At 38.6% G+C, this 15,509-nt stretch overlaps 1 pseudogene; it reads left to right on the top strand.

Moving 5' to 3' along the window:
• Window positions 1-7,819: 7,819 nt before the first annotated feature.
• LOC129560369 (olfactory receptor 5M11-like) lies at window positions 7,820-11,181 on the top strand (annotated as a pseudogene).
• The last annotated feature ends 4,328 nt before the right edge of the window (window positions 11,182-15,509 follow it).

The raw sequence follows: 15,509 nt of genomic DNA, 5'->3' as shown, positions 1-15,509 counted from the left end.
AGTAATGCAAGCTTTACTTGCTTCCCTTCCATTTTCCAACATGATTTTCACTAATTCTTAATAATTTAAAATCTGATTATATGAACTCCATGCTTTATCCCTCCCATAGTGAAGCAGAAGCACACTAAGGACACAATCTTTTGGCTTTTTCTTACATTTTATTCATTGACCATATGGTGGCATAAAGGTTTTCCCTGAATACTTGTTAACTATAAGGATGAATGAATACATTGATGGTTGAATGAATGTCCTCACTATACTCATAGAGTACATAGTGTTTTGTAAGCTTGTCATGTTTCTTTCCTAAATGAAGTGATATCAAATGCTATTGACTATACTGTTTGAATATAAGCCTCACAATTTATTAGTTATCTATACCAGGAAGTTAATTACCCTCTACTTGCCTCACTTTCTCACTAAAAAATAATGGTCCATGTAGTTTGTGGGGATTAATTGACCTAATACTGGCACATATTAAGTATCAGTGCCTATTACCTGTCAAAAATTACCCCCATTTTGTTTTCTTTCCTGTGTTTTTTTTAGTAAGGGAGTCATTCATACTACAGAGAGGCCCCAGACTGAACAGTTTCTCCCCTGTGGACAGGAACTCCATAAAACAAGGATGATAGAGGAGATGGGCCCTGCCCAGATTAGAGATAAAAGACCACATGTTCCTCATTCTCCAAGTTAAGGAGACCTCCCTGACTATGTGCATAAATGCTTCAAGGAGGTCAAAAGAGAGAGGGCATTGTTTCATAGTAAATGAAGCAAATACTCATAGGCCTCTTCACTAGAATCCATCTAGACTAAGAGAGGGGCACACAGACAGGTGGAAGGATCCTGAGATATACCCAAAATGGTATATTTTATTATAAGTATTGGCATATCAAATCAAAATGATTAGTCAAGGGAAAAACAGATCAAAATAACTGACCAAAGAAAACCCAGAAGAAATGGCCCATAAAAGTGATTCAGACCACCGTAAGGGCGAGACTCTCCTGAGTCTGCACATGTGTCTATTCACGTGTACTGTACTCTTCTTCCTCCTAATAAACATTTGTTTCACTACTTTAAATCTCTTTTGGAATTCTTTTCTGCAAAACCAAAAACCAGGGCCTTGTCACTGACCACTGGTAAAGTGGCTACGATTTGGTGCTCTCACGATTGCAACTTGGCCTCAATCTCTGGCCGGGGAACCAAAGCCTTGCTTCAAGCTGCTGCAGGCCGAGGTCACCCGAGATCAGTGGCAGATCACCTGGTTAGAGTTTTGGTTTTAAGGGGCAAGGGTATGTGTTCAATGAAATTCAAAGTTATCTGAGAGAGGATACCAGGATTTGCTGTATAATCACTGAATTAGAGACATATTCCACTCTCAAATTATTCAACACATATTTGTTCATCTGTTATTTTGAGGGACCGTACTAGCTGCTGAGTTTATAGTCTGTGTTTATAAGGGTTTGAAGTCTAGTGGTAGCAATAGAAATACTAGGAATCAAGATTGCTGGGAGAAATATCAATAACCTCAGATATGCAGATGACACTACCCTTATGGCAGAAAGTGAAGAGGAACTCAAAGGCCTCTTGATGAAAGTGAAAGAGGAGAGTGAAAAGGTTGGCTTAAAGCTCAACATTCAGAAAACAAAGATCATAGCATCTGTCCCATCACTTCATGGCAAATAGATGGAAAAACAGTGGAAACAGTGTCAGACTTTATTTTTGGGGGCTCCAAAATCACTGCAGATGCTGATTGCAGCCAGGAAATTAAAAGACGCTTACTCCTTTGAAGGAAAGTTATGACCAACCTTGATAATAAATTAAAAAGCAGAGACATTACTTTGCCAACCAAGGTCCGTCTAGTCAAGGCTATGGTTTTTCCCGTGGTCATGTATGGATGGGAGAGTTGGACTGTGTAGAAGGCTGATCACCGAAGAATTGATGCTTTTGAACTGTGGTGTTGGAGAAGACTCTTGAGAGTCCCTTGTACCGCAAGGAGATCCAACCAGTCCATTCTAAGGGAGATCGATCCTGGGTGTTCATTGGAGGGACTGACGATGAAGCTGAAACTGCAATACTTTGGCCACCTCATGCGACGAGTTGACTCACTGGAAAAGACTCTGATGCTGGGAAAGGTTGGGGGCGGGAGGAGAAGGGGACGACCGAGAATGAGACGGCTGGATGGCATCACCGACTCTGTGGACATGAGTTTGAGTGAACTCCGGGAGTTGGTGATGGACAGGGAGGCCTGGCGTGCTGTGATTCATGGGGTCGTGGAGAGTCGGACACGACTGAGCAACTGAACTGAACTGAACTGAATGGAAATTGAGTGTATCAGCCAAAGATGGGCCTGAGCAGTAAGATGGTATGGAGGACAGAGGTCACACCAAGTTCTGTGGAAGCAAAAAAAAGCATTGTTCGAGAAGACTTCCATGTAAGCTTTTTCTATTGTCAGGATCAACTTGAATAAGATGAGAACAATACAAGCACTGCCTGGAAGAAACTAAGGGAAAGTTGAAAAAGTGGTGAAGGAAAGATGACAAGCTGTGAGCTCAGTTCAGTTCAGTCACTCAGTCGTGTCCGACTCTTTGCATCCCCATGGACTGCAGCATGCAGGCTTCCCTGTCCATCACCAACTCCTGGAGCTTACTAAAACCCATCTCTACTGAGTCGGTAATGCCATTTAGCCATCTCATCCTCTGGCGTCCCCTTCTCCTGCCTTCAATGTTTCTCAGCATAAGGGCATTTTCCAATTCTTTGTATCAGGTGGTCAAAGTATTGGAGCTTCAGCATCAGTCCTTTCAATAAATATTCAGGACTGATTACCTTTAGGATAGACTCGTTGGATCTCCTTGCAGTCCAGGGTACTCTCAAGAGTCTTCTCCAACACTGCAGTTCAAAAGCATCACGTTGACTTTAAATGGAAATGAACTACAATTGAAAAAGTAATCAATTGGGAATGTGAAGGCAGGAATTCAAGTCACACTCTGCCACTTCCTAGCTGTGTGGCACAGGGTTTACTGTTCCTTTAGTGGAGGGTCTGGTTCTTCAGCTGAAAGGACAGAAGGGAGTGTCTGCCTCTTAGTGTAATTTTGAAGGATCAATTAAATTGCCTATAGGAAAGTACTCCACACATAAGAAGTGTTCAAAGATTGATTTCTAATCATCCTGTCTGTTTCACATCCTGCTTATGCCTAACTCTGCCCAAGACTTCAATGTCCATCAGGAAGACCATTGTTAAGAACTCTGGATTTTAGGAAAAGAGGCTGTTTCAAGTATAAAAGAAAAAAAAAATCAGACCTTCTTCAAAATACAAACATGATTTTGTGTGTGTGTGCCATCCACCATACTCTTAGGGTGAATAGTAAATTAGAAAATATGAAAATTATGACTGAGGCATATGATTAGCTTTCTAATACCCAGTACATTCTGGTGAATTCCAAGAGGGCTGCATCCCAAAGACACACACATTTCTGCTGCTCCTAAGTCCTCTAGAGATCTGCTTTAAGATCTGGTTCCTAACTCCCATGTTCTGCTAGAAATTCAGCTGTGCTTCTAGCTTAGTGAAGCCTCAGTGAACTTCCTTCATCAGAGGTTCAGAAAATAGATGCATATCCAAACAAGAAGTAACTATTTGTGTACCTACTTTCTTATTTCTTAGTCAAGAAGAGACTGTAGTAAAAACTCAGACTGAGGCCCACAGATTTCTACCATGTTTGCTCAAAATATGCACATGCAAACCTATATGTTTTCAGTAGAGAATTTGAACCTCAATTGATTTCCTAGATGGCAAATCTATTGAAATTTCTATTGAGCTCCCTGGAAATATTTTATAGCCCTGGCACAGATGCAAAAGAACCAGGAAGGCAAACAGTCAGCAGACCACACACAAATATGAGTACATTTTCAGTTGTGAAACACAGCAGAGCCTAATACAAGAGCTCTTATTCTTTGTAGCCTGGAGAAATCTTAGCCCTTTATATATTGTTATGTAGATTTTTTGTTGCTGTTTTTAAGATCTTGTGATTGCACATTGATCTTGGTTGTGAATCTATAGTTCCAACAGGTTTTCATAGTTTTCTATGGAATTTGGAAAAAAGAAAATTAAGCTTAAGGGCCATCTTATCAAGAATTCTGCTAAACGTTTCTCTTACTTTTACCTCTGTTTTTTGGGATTTTTTTTCCCTCCTGAAACAAAATCTCTTCTCTTGCACTTGTGATTGACTGGCCCACAGAATTCATCTGGAACACTAGCCCACTGAACTGGATGACCCTCTAGGAGAATCACCCAAGAGCTGAACCCTAGCTTTCATCTTCTTTCTCTGTCTTCTTTTCCTTTCCGTCTACTTCTTTTTGCAGACGTGAGGATGCTCTCCTTCTCCCTCCATGTACCCGCACTGTTAGCTCTGCTGGTCTCTGCTGCAGAATGGCTGGCTTCACGGACATGCAGCTTATGCAGTTGACAGGGCTTTATTTTCAAAAGCCCTTCAAATCAGGTGCAATCTTCTGCTCTGTCTTAATAATTTTTGAAAAGTGATGCTCTACATTTTCTTTAGCACTGGATTCAGTCTATATTGTACCATGTCCTAGTTCCAGGTTTAAAAATTTGTAGCTTTCTACTGTCCTTGAGCTATCCCATTCCTGGTTCTTCCTCCACCAGACAGAAGTTCTCCTTGGTTGTGAACTAGTAAAACCACAAACACCTCTTTCAGAAAATGTTCATCTGTCACTCTGGTCTGACTCTGGCTGCCAAGTCAGCTGTGATATGATTTCTTTATTGTCTGTAGACATTTTTGCATCTCACCACTTAGTTCTTCTGCTCCTTTTCAGTTGGGATATGTCTGGATCCACTGGGATTGTGAGTCAACACCATTTCAGATCCCACAATCATTATATGTAACATGTCAACGAGTCCTTCTTCAAATGAACTTCTCAAGTCCAGTTTCTTACTGTGTCTTTATAAATGTGAAATTTCTACATCCTCATCTTTTTCTATTATTTTCTCTTCTAGTAACTACTACCTATTCTCTCTGGGGTTTCTTGGGTGCTGAACAATAGGAAAGATCTCTTAAGCCATCTTGCTCCTGGCATACAAATAGATATCTTGCTTTCAGCTGATTTATTGGCTAGACATTTCTTGCAGAGAAGCTGTAAATAACCACCAATGCAAGCCCATTTTTCCAGTGAGCGTTGTGATATCTTGGTTTGTCTAAGATAGATACCTTTGATATCTAAGTCGCTTCAGTCGTGTCTGACTCTATGCAACACTATGGACTGTAGCCCACTAGGCTCCTCTGTCCATGGGATTCTCCAGGTTAGCATACTGCAGTGGGTTGCCATGCCCTCCTCTAGGGGATCTTCTCAACCCAGGGATTGAGCCTGTCTCTCTTACATCTCCTGCTTTACCACTGGCGCTGGTATCTTGTTAAGAGTCTCATAGGTACAGATGACTCAGTCTCTCAATAAGGTGAAACATTTGTGCTTCAGGGGACATCTCAGCTATTATTTTTGGATATCTTCTGTATGAATTCTATACATGCACATATGCCTGCAAGTTTCAGAACTTGCTTTGCTTCTGGTCCTTAAACTTCTTACTGAGAATATCCTTCTTCAAATAGCTTTATGGCTTTTTCTCTTTCTCTATCAATTTGTTACTAAACACATCACCTTTATATGAATTCATTGTTTTTTCTTGAAAGCAAATTTTTTGCTTTAAAAAATTATTTATTTTAACTGAAGGATAATCACTTTACAATATTGTGATAGTTTTGGCAATACATTGACATGAATCAGCCGTACATGTGCCCCCCCCAATCCTGAACCCCCTCCACCCCCCTCCCCATCCCATCCCTCTGGGTTGTCCCAGAGCACTGGCTTTGGGTGCCCTTCTTCATGCATCAGACTTGCACTGGTCCTCTGTTTTCATATGGTAATGTATATGCTTCAGTGCTATTGTTAATGTTCCTGTTTAATTCTGAACACCCTTCCCTCTGACTCCATTTTCTGCCTTTCCCTCTATGTCAGTGTCATCTGAGACATGATTGGCTCATTTCATTATTATGTCTCTGTGTTCACCAGAAGGTGGATGCCAGAATGGCAGAGGTTTTGAACTTGGTTCATTTTGGCATTAGTGGTGCCTAAACACACGATATGTTGTGTATTAATAAATAAATATTGGAGGAGTTTGATGTCCACATGATGTGAGAAGAAAACAGAACCGATATTATTCCCATTTACAAACAGGGAATGAAGTACCTCATGGGTAAGAATCATTATCTATTATCAAGAACTATTATTAGCACATTCAGCAACTGTCAATTAAGTACTTCAAATACTAAGGTAGGGAGCTATAGGTCGAAAAAAACATATTTACTGTATTTCTAAAACATAACTAAAGTAAGCTTTTCTGACTCACTTTGAAATAAGACAAAGATTTGAGAAAGTTTTTAAAATATGATATATGAGAGAAAGGGAAAGGTATAAAAACATTTGGAGTGTAAGGAATAGGAAACTCAGCACTAGTTTAGAAGTGAAGACAAGCTAATAAATCTATAGATATTGTATTAATAATATGTCTATACAGAAGGAGTTGTGTTTAGCAACTTAAATATGAACTATGTGAAACTTACTATTTTTCTTTATGAACCAGTCTATCATTGCTGTAGACCATCCTCAAAACACTGTGAGAATTCATTTGATCTGACAATTCTTTGTTCATTCATTTGTCATATGTATATGGACAAGAATCTGCCTGCAATGTAGGAGACTGTCAGCAATGCAGGAGACCCAGTTCAATCCCTTGTTTGGGAAGATCCCCTGGAGGAGGGAATGGCAACCCACTCCAGTATTCTTGTCTGGGAAATCCCATAGACAGAGGAGCCACATAGGCTCCAGTCCATGGGGTTGCAAGATTTGTACACAACTTAGCGACGAAACCACCGCCATCACATTTATGGAAGCACTGTGACTGTGCCTTTTTAAACTGTGATTCTGGGAACATCTATGTTAGAATCACCACAGTAGTTGTTAGAGGTGAGGTTCCAGTATCCCATGTGAGACTTTCTGATACAGATTTTCTGTAGATTACCTTTATTAATAAGCTTCTCAAGCAATTGCTCTGATACAAGTTCAAAACTTTTAATTATCCTATGGAGGTATGACATTGTGAAAAGTTTTGTGGAGTTTCAGACTGCAAGAGTATGGTATTTCATGTTCACATTATTTTTTCTTTTCTTTTCAAAATGTAAATTTTACAAAGATACATATTTAGTATGTAAATATGTGGTTAGAAGTCACGGTACAGTAATGAAGTAGAATTTACTCTACCCCTGGAGAACTAATACATGAGTAGAAAGTGGATCTCCTCTGGTGATGTAATGTGCTAAGGAATAAATTAGAGTATACAGGGTGTCTGGGAAGTATAAAATAGAAGGGGATTAATTCAATCTCAGATATAATGAGAGAAGAGTGAGAAATGCTTCACAAGGGACTAGGCTTGAAGTTGGCTTTATAAGATAAGTAGAGTGCAGAAGAAAAAATAGTTCAGGAGATAGGAAATATGCAGCTCACTTGTGAGTGTGAACACAACTATGGTTAGAAGCATAGTTATCTAGACACAGCCATAGATACAGGAATAGGTAAGAGATGGAAATAAAATCATCATTCAGTAGTAAAGAAGCTGAAACAATGGCTTCATAGAAGTAAAGCAGCAATGTATGACAGTATAAATTTTTAATAACATCTGAAGGTATATAAAAAATCATTTAATTGTAATAAAATGTGTACCTTATGTTTCCTTTGACTGCATTTGTCTCAAGTGCAGAAAATGCCCCTCACCAATGATAGTACACTAAGAGATTTCATTCTTCTGGGGCTCACGGATCGCCCAGAGCTCCAGCCTCTCCTCTTTATGCTGTTTCTGGTCATTTACCTTGTCACCCTCCTAGGCAACCTGGGCACGATGGTATTAATCAGACTGGACTTTGAACTTGACACACCCATGTCCTTCTTCCTCACTCATTTATCCTTTGTAGACTTGTGTTATATCTCTACAGCAGCGCCACCAAAGCTGACTAATCTTTTATCACAGAAGAAGACTATCAGCTTTTCTGGCTGCTTTGCACAGTGTTACCTTTTCATAGCACTTCTCCTCACTGAGTTTTACATGCTGGCAGCAATTGCCTATTACTTCTCTGTGGCGATAAGCAACCCTCTGCACTACAGTGTGGAGATGTCCAGGTGTGTCTGCATAAGCATGGCCACATTCCCTTATGGCTATGGCTTCTCAGACGGTCTCTTCCAGGTCATCCTGACCTTCCACTTGACGTTCTGTAGATCCAACATCATCAACCATTTCTACTGTGCTGACCCGCCACTCATTAAGCTTTCTTGCTCTGATACTTATGTCAAAGAGCATGCCATGCTGATATCAGTAGGCTTCAACCTCTCCAGCTCCCTCATCATCATCATGATTTCTTATGCTTTAATTCTCACTGCAATCCTCAGGATCAAATCAGAAGAAGGAAGGCGCATGCATTCTCCACCAGTGGTTACCGCATGATGGCTGTAACCCTATATTATGGTACACTCTTTTGCATGTACGTAAGACCACCAAGAGACAAGATGGTGGAAGAATCCAAGATAATAGCTGAAGTCAAGAAACACCTGGAGTAACAGACAAATTTGGCCTTGGAGCATGGAATGAAGCAGGGCAAATGCTCATAGAGTTTTGCCAAGAGAACGCACTGGTCAGAGCAAACACCCTCTTTCAACAACACAAGAGAAGACTCTACACATGGACATCACCAGATGGTCAACACCAAAACCAGATTGATTATATTTTTTGCAGCCAAAGATTGAGAAACTCTATACAGTTAGCAAAAACAAGACCAGGAACTGACTGTGGCTCAGATCATGAACTCCTTATTGCCAAATTCAGACTAAAATGGAAGAAAGTAGGGAAAACCACTAGACCATTCAGATATGACCTAAATCTAATCCCTTATGATTATACAGTGGAAGTGAGAAATAGATTTAAGGGTCTAGATCTGATAGATAAGAGTGCCTGACGAACGTTGGACAGAGGTTTGTGACATTGTCCAGGAGACAGGGACCAAGACCATCCCCATGGAAAAGAAATGCAAAAAAGCAAAATGGCTGTCTAAGGAGGACTTACAAATAGCTGTGACAAGAAGAGAGGTGAAAAGCAAAGGAAAAAAGGAAAGATGTAAGCATCTGAATGCAGAGTTCCAAAGAATACAAGGAGAGATAAGAAAGTCTTCCGCAGCGATCAATGCAAAGAAATAAAGGAAAACAACATACTAGGAAAAACAAAAGATCTCTTCAAGAAAATTAAAGATATCAAGGGAACACTTCATGCAAAGATGGCCTTGATAAAGGACAGAAATGGTATGGACCTAACAGAAGCAAAAGGTATTAAGAAGAGGTGGCAAGAATACACAGAACAACTGTACAAAAAAGATCTTCACTACCAAGATAATCACGATGGTGTGATCACTCACCTGGAGCCAGATATCTTGGAATGTGAAGTCAAGTGGGCCTTAGAGAGCATCACTATGAACAAAGCTAGTGGAGGTGATGAAATTCCAGTTGAGCTATTTCAAATCCTGAAAGATAATGCTGTCAAAGTGCTGCACTCAATATGCCAGCAAATCTGGAAAACTCAGCAGTGGCCACAGGGCTGGAAAAGTTCTTCATTCCAATCTCAAAGAAAGGCAAAGCCAAAGAATGCTCAAACTACCGCACAATTGCACTCATCTCACACGCTACTAAAGTCATGCTCAAAATTCTCCAAGCCAGGCTTCAGCAATATGTGAACCGTGAACTGCCAGATGTTCAAGCAGGTTTTAGAAAAGGCAGAGGAACCAGAGATCAAATTGCCAACATCCGCTGGATCATGGAGAAGCAAGAGAGTTCCAGAAAAACATATATTTCTGCTTCATTGACTATGCCAAAGCCTTTGACTGTGTGGATCACAATAAACTGTGGAACATTCTGAAAGAGATGGGAATACCAGACCACCTGACCTGTCTCTTGAGAAAACTGCATGCAGGTCAGGAAGCAATAGTTAGAACTGGACATGGAACAACAGACTGGTTCCAAATAGGAAAAGGAGTACGTCAAGGCTGTATATTGTCACCCTGCTTATTTAACTTATATGCAGAGTACATCATGAGGAAAGCTGGGCTGGATGAAGCACAAGCTGAAATCAAGATCGCTGGGAGAAATATCAATAACCTCAGATATGCAGATGACACCACCCTTATGGCAGAAAGTGAAGAGGAACTCAAAAGTCTCTTGATGAAAGTGAAAGAGGAGAGTGAAAAGGTTGGCCTGAAGCTCAACATTCAGAAAACAAAGATTATGGCATTTGGTCCCATCACTTCATGGGAGATAGATGGAGAAACAGTGGAAACAGTGTCAGACTATTTTTTTGGGCTCCAAAATCACTGCAGATGCTGATTGCAGCCAGGAAATTAAAAGATGCTTACTCCTTGGAAGGAAAGTTGTGACCAACCTAGATAGCATATTAAAAAGCAGAGACATTACTTTGCCAACCAAAGTCCGTCTAGTCAAGGCTATGGTTTTTCCCATGGTCATGTATGCATGTGAGAGTTGGACTGTGAAGGCTGATCACCGAAGAATTGATGCTTTTGAACTGTGGTGCTGGAGAAGACTCTTTAGAATCTCTTGGACTGCAAAGAGATCCAACCAGTCCATTCTAAAGGAGATCAGTCCTGGGTGTTCATTGGAAGGACTGATGCTAAAGCTGAAACTCCAATACTTTGGCCACCTCATTCGACGAGGTGACTCACTGGAAAAGATTCTGATGCTGGGAAGGATTGGGGGCGGGAGGAGATGGGGACGACAGAGAATGAGATGGCTGGATGGCATCACCGACTAGATGGACATGAGTTTGAGTGAACTCCGGGAGTTGGTGATGGACAGGGAGACCTGGCATGCTGTGATTCATGGGGTCGCAATGAGTCGGACACAACTGAGCGACTGAACTGAACTGAACTGAACACCTTTGTAAGTCCAGCACTTAATCCATTGATCTACAGCCTTAGGAACAAAGATGTAAAACAAGCATTGAAGAGAGTCCTCCAAAGAAATATGGTCACTAAGATGGCAATGCCTCGATTTCCAATAAACTGTAACTCTTAATCTTTGACTCAAATGTCTTTACATTTATAAGATCAGTTTTCATATTCTTTGTGTGTGTGTTTCAATTGTTCTTCGGATTGAGAATAAATAAGCTGTACTTAGTCTAGACTACTGCCCTTTAATATGTTTTCCTGGGTTTGCAGTAGTAACATTTCCTTGGATATTGTTAGAAATGAAGCCTAGAATTCTGCACCTCAGATCCACTATTTCAAAACCGCTTTAGAACCAAATTTTAGGTTTTTTTAAGTCACTACATTTTGAGGAGACCCTCTCTAAGTGAAAATTCCTACTAGGTATTTCCTGGAGCACTGGTATGCTCTTACTGCTTACAACAGTAAACAGTACACACATGCTCGGAACTCAGTTCTTTGAACTTATTCTCTTTTTATTACCATCTATTTTGAAGGGCTAAGAAACTTTAAGAAGACCAACCTTCTGTACTCTTCCCCTAACTTACTAAGTAAAACTGTAAACTATGATCATGATAATGTTTTTCTGGTTCTTATGAATGCACTTGTTTGATGGTCAGTCTGGAATGAGAAGAAAGAGGAATATAATCATCCTTCTTTTCCCAGACAGCTGTTTGTGGATCTGGTTTGAGGCCTCTGATCTGTAGCGACCTAATTTCTCCCTCAGATCTGCAAGTGTGAATCCACATACTCAGGCCTAGGGAAAGAAAAAACACTTTTTGTATCATTGGATCTGAAAAATTTAGATTACTTGGGGTTACCTTTTATTTTCTTTTCTAGTTTTTTAATGATAATTTGAAATATTGATTTGAGTCTTGTTTCTTTTTTTATATAAAATCTTTCTATATTTCATATATGTATTGCTTGAACTGAAAGTCATTCACTTTGATATATTTTATCCCTGAGTTTGCAATATTTTCTTGTTTTTCTGTGCCTTTGATAACTTCTGTGCAAATTAGAAAACAGTGCTTAATTAACATATATTTGGGATTTAAAGAGATACTTCTTTATCACGTATTTTTTGTTTATTTCTGTTGTTAGAGATGATATATCTTATGATTTTAACTTTAAAAATTTATTAGGACTATGTTTATCCAGCTTCATTGGTATGTATTTGACATAAAATATTGTATAAGCTTAAGATGTGATGCTTTGATATATGCATGTATTACAAAATGATTATCATAGTAATATTAGTTGTCTCATCTATCATCTCATATAATTTTTTGTTGTTATTGTTTGGTGGTGAAACCTTTAACATATACCCTCTTAGCACTTTCACATATATATCATATAGTATATGTCACTATACTGCATAAGTGTTGTCACTATGCTGTATATTAGATTCCCAAATTTGTCTTATAGCTGGAAGTTTGTTCCTTTGGCCAACTTCTTCCCATTTCCCTAACCTCCAGGTGCTGATAATCATAGTTCCATTCTATACTTCTGTGAGTCTGATGTTGTAGATTCCACAAAAAGATCATACTGTATTTAATACTTTTATTTCTGTTTGTCTGACTTTTCACCTTTAATGTAATATCCTCAAGGCTCACTTATGCTGTAGCAAATGGTAGTTACCCTCTTTTATTTTGACTGAATAATACTCCGTTGTATATGTGTTTCTATATACATATATAAATGTATGTTCAGTTCAGTTCAGTTCAGTCGCTCAGTCTTGTCCGCCTCCCTGTCCATCACCAACTCCCAGAGTTCACTCAAACTCATGTCCATAGAGTTGGTGATGCCATCCAGCCATCTCATTGTCTGTCAGTCCTGTCTCCTCCCACCCCCAATCCCTCCCAGCATCAGACTCTTTTCCAGTGAGTCAACTCGTCGCATGATGTACTCTGCATATAAGTTAAATAAGCAAGGTGACAATATACAGCCTTGACATACTACTTTTCCTATTTGGAACCAGTCTGTTGTTCCATGTACAGTTCTGACTGTTGCTTCCTGACCTGCATACAGGTTTCTCAAGAGGCAGGTCAGGTGGTCTGGTATTCCCATCTCTTTCAGAATTTTCCACAGTTTATTGTGATCCACACAGTCAAAGGCTTTGTGGATCACAATAAACTGTATATATAACCCATAGTAAGAGCTTTGATTTCAATATATCCTTCGGATGATATGTTCTACAGAAAGATTCAACTGTCTCCAGATTTTCCAGTTAGACTAAGAACTACTTAAGCACATGGTTTATACCATTTTTATCTTTGTATCTCTTGAATAAGATAATAATTGAATACTTGGTAAATGAGAAGAAAATGCAGTCATGCTATCTTCACCTTTATCCTTTATATTTTCATTTGTGGTCAAAAAATAGCATTGCTAAATTACATGCTCACCAGGTTTTTGTAAAATATTACTTTCCAACACCTGGAAAGTAATATTTTCACATTTTGCACTGACTTTATGACAACTCATTATATCTTGTCCAAGTGATTTTTCTCCCTGTGTCTTATAATGTAATCACTTTATTCTGGATGTTAAGGTCTTTTTAACAAGCATTCACTCAATAGTAATTTAGGGGAAAGCACTTACAAAAACACCATTCAGACTGAAATGGTAACACAGAAACATCATAGTGTATGAATTATGTAATCATTTTATACCTTTATTAATTGTTCTATTGACTCAACTGAAAAAAGTGGTGATCCATAATGCAAAAATCTTTTGACAACCCAAAGCCATCAGTTCAAAATAAATCAAATTGATGAAATATCATTGTGAAAATCCCAAGACTCTAATGAGTATAAATCCATATAAATTACTGTTTCTCAGGAGATTTCTCTTGCAATAACATTGCAATTATTTTTTCAGAGTGTGCTGAAAAATGCTTTAGGGATAAAAGCTCCAAATTATAAGGTGGGTATAAATCATTCTTAGCAAACTCATCAATTGGGCTACTAATATCTCTGAGAGAATCTTTCCTTGGATCAGGTATGAATGAAAATACTGACTTCTGTACCTGCACTTTCTCTTTCTGTTTCAATTTTGGATCTTTACCCAGTAGGAGTCAGATGACAACAAAAGCAGTTTTGAAAGCTATCTTAATTTCTTAGCTAGTTAAAATGAGTCACTGTTAATTTTTTTCATAAATTTCTTATTTAGATTGGTATGTGTTTACACTCATTATTCTACAAATAACATTATTTCCATTCATTCAGTAATTTAACACACATCAAATAACCATATTACAGTGAGCACTTGACAATCATATAAACCTTTTTAGAATAATATCTGTTGAAAGAATGTCCCATCCCCCCCAAAAAAAAACTGTATGAAATAATTTAAAAGAGAGACAGATTCAACAGGAATTATACTCTTTCTAGCAAAAAATAAAACTGATTAAGACATTATGTAGATAATGTCTGATATTGAATAGGTGAGGACTCTGAAGTCCATGGGAGAAAGTCATCTATAGCAAGATAAAAAGATTATTTTATAAATGAAAACTTAAGAGAGATTTACTGATATAGCAGTGGGTAGCACAAAACCACTGTATGTACTGAAATCAGATAATGCACCTTGTCCTTACATTTGTGAGATATTGGACTGGAAAGACATAGGAGGGAGAAGAGCTGGGGTTTATTATGGCACAGCAGACAAGGGTGGCTCCCCTTGGGAAATTCATATTCACTTGAGATGGATGAGTCCATCAACTACATGACTTATCTGTCTTCTTCATTTACTATCTTAAAATATCATCACTTGCCAATCTATTCTTAGAGACTTACCTATGTCTTTATGACCAGCTGAGATAATTTCTAGACTGAAACTGAATTTCAATAACTCACTTCCACTTTCTGTTGTCCTTTTATTGGCTTCAGTATAACCTATTCTCCTACCTTTTCATCTTAAAGGACCACAAAATTGTAGACTTGGGCACTTAAAATTTTTAGTAAATGTGACAACAGTTCAAAATTAGTCTGCTACACAATGTAAATGGACCTGGAAGAGGGAAAACTTTTCTCCTATAAACATTTCAATGAGTAGTATTTCAGGTAACTGTGTCACTTGAAGAGGTGAGTTTTGTACTTTCACTGATTGATATTTTTGTTCTGGTAGTTTGTTTTTCTTGGTGAGGGAGAATAGGAAATTCTTAGAACTCCAAGATTCTACCAAATATTTACTATGTTTATCAATAAATGGCACCTCTGGTTTTTGGATCAATAATTCCTACTAAATTGCAAGTAAAGCTCTTTTTCTCACACTTGTGCATAGCAAAGTATAAACATATATGAATATCAATATCCTTGTAAATCAAATTCATTAGGATAAACAAATCTATATTTTCTATGTTACCTAGCTTATTCTGGTTTGTTCCAATCCAGAGGTAAGCAGTTTGACTTTATTGAG

This window comes from Moschus berezovskii, chromosome 16 (genome assembly GCF_049115385.1).
Source record: "Moschus berezovskii isolate FMDL1 chromosome 16, NW_MosBer_1.0, whole genome shotgun sequence".
NCBI classification, from domain to species: Eukaryota; Metazoa; Chordata; class Mammalia; order Artiodactyla; family Moschidae; genus Moschus; species Moschus berezovskii.
This window is presented reverse-complemented; position numbering and strand designations above follow the sequence as displayed.